Genomic DNA, 2,232 nt, shown 5'->3' with positions numbered 1-2,232 from the left:
ATTTGTCTTTTTGGTTGTTATTTTTTATTTCTGCTTCTTCTTTTAGTTCTCCAAAAGACAGTTCTCTTTTTGACTCCTTGAGTAAAGTATGAGTTTGAATATCGCCTTCAGATACGAGGACCTAAAAAGATGAAAGAGCTTAAAGTTCACAAGTCATAACGTTAGGTAGTTAGCGAGGGATTCCGGGTCTCCTAGGGACAAAAGTTTGTGCCTTGCCTTGGTGTAATTGCCCCAACTTGGAAGAAAGACAGGGTGGGTCCCAGGTCCCCATCTTGGTCCTGTCCCATCTTAATCCTATCCAGAGCAACTGCCATACTTGGAGTAGGAGGGAACACCGTACGAATCTGCCAATCAGAACTCAGTGCACCAACTGCAAAAGAATTCAGAGGACTCTCTAGCTCATAGGCCAAGCAACACAGGTACAATAGAGTCCACAAACTGAACTAGAACAACGCACATGCACAGTAAGACTCAGGTCATGAAACTCCCGGCTCTCCAACCAAAGTGGTTCCATGGTGACCTTTGAACCATGAGGGAGGTTCCAATCGGACACTATAAAACAAGCTGCAGAGCATAACAAGGCCCTTCCTTTTGCTCTCTCTTTGCTGCAACAATGGATCTAGTCATCATCTGTGGTGTATATACCATGCTCTGTAAACCTATATTTTGCTCTTGCTCTATAAACCTATCTTTCTCTCCTCATTTTCATGTTTGCCTTACTTAGGAGCATCTGATCATTCTTTGACCATAAGTGTGCAAAGAACTGACATTTCAGATTGAAATCTGACAATAATATGGCTCTAGTTATTGGATGGGTACATTGCTATAGGTGAGACATTTCCATTACTTTCACTGTTGTAGGGAGCAAAGGCCCTTGGCCCCATAAAGGTTCACTGAAAAATCACTGGCATGAGGCATATTGATTTATAGCAACTGTCCCTATTAACTTTTGGGTGGCTGATTAGGAGAAACTGAGTAGTCTACAGCCAACTCATAGAATCTGGTTTTCATGACTGAGGATGGAATTCTGATTTTTTTCTTTTGCCCAAATTCCTTTGCAAGGGGTCTGGTGAGTTCTGTAACAGAGGCAATGGCCTGGAAAACCCTGACTCTTTTGGGACCTGTAGCCTGGCCTGTATCCTTGAGGCAGATTAAGTCTTTTACTAAAACTCCCAGGTGGCACCAGCCCCCCAGGTAGGCAGCTGGCAGAATTCACAGGCTTTGTCTTTGGCAGAGATGGGATGATTAGATTAGTTAACCACAATAATTGCCTGAGGCAGAGAACCCTGCCTTTAAAAGCTCTGTATTTCTGCGTATGTTCAGAAATTTGAGATTTTGAGACAAGAAGGTCTACCATATTTCCTCCTTTGTTGACAAAGTAAACTCTATTTCTTCTTCCTTAAACTGCTTCTCCTTGTTCTTCTGATTTGGCCTCGTGGACAAGTGGCCGAGCTTTCAGTAACAGTCACATCTACAAATGATAAAATCTCACTAAACTGGTTTTGTTAACTCCCTATAATGTTTACTTCTCAACCTGATTCTGGTATAGCATCACATGAAAGATAGAAGACCCCCTTATCATAACTCAAGCATTTTCTTCCCAACCACTCTGGATCTTTAAGACAAAGCTTAACTCTTTCAGCCAATTGTCAACTAAAGAATCCCTAAACCCACCTATGACTTATAAGCCCCCACTTCAAGATGTCCTGCCTTTTTGGGCCAAAACAATATATGCCTTCAATGTATTGATTTATGACTTTACCTGTAATTCCTGTCTCCCTGAAATGTATGAAACCAAAATGTGACCCAACCATGGTGAGACCACTGGCTCAAGGCTTCTTGGATGTGGCTCCAGGCCATGGTCCTAAAATTTGACTGAGAATAAACCTCTTTAAATTATTTCAGAGTTTATATTTTTTCCATCCACATGACTGTTTCTTAATTGAAGTGACCATATTGTTAGATATGGGTGGATAGTAATACCTAATATTTAACACCTCTGAAGCAAGAGTCCACAAACTTTGGTCTACAGGCCAAATCTGGCCTCAATGCCTATTTTTGTAAATTAATTTTGTTAGACTAGAGTGGCATTTACTCTTTTATATATCATTGATATCTGGGAAGGAGCTCAGGAAATTTCACCTCAAAATATGACTCCTTGGTATAAAGAGTATTTTGAATTAAAGGCCCTTTGAGATCAACAGGTATTGGAAGGGGCTTTCCCTCTATCTG

The sequence above is a fragment of the Propithecus coquereli genome, unplaced genomic scaffold, assembly GCF_000956105.1.
Source record: "Propithecus coquereli isolate 6110/MARCELLA unplaced genomic scaffold, Pcoq_1.0 Scaffold78, whole genome shotgun sequence".
Taxonomy (NCBI): domain Eukaryota; kingdom Metazoa; phylum Chordata; class Mammalia; order Primates; family Indriidae; genus Propithecus; species Propithecus coquereli.
The sequence above is the reverse complement of the archived record's forward strand: the minus strand, read 5'-3'. Positions refer to the sequence as shown.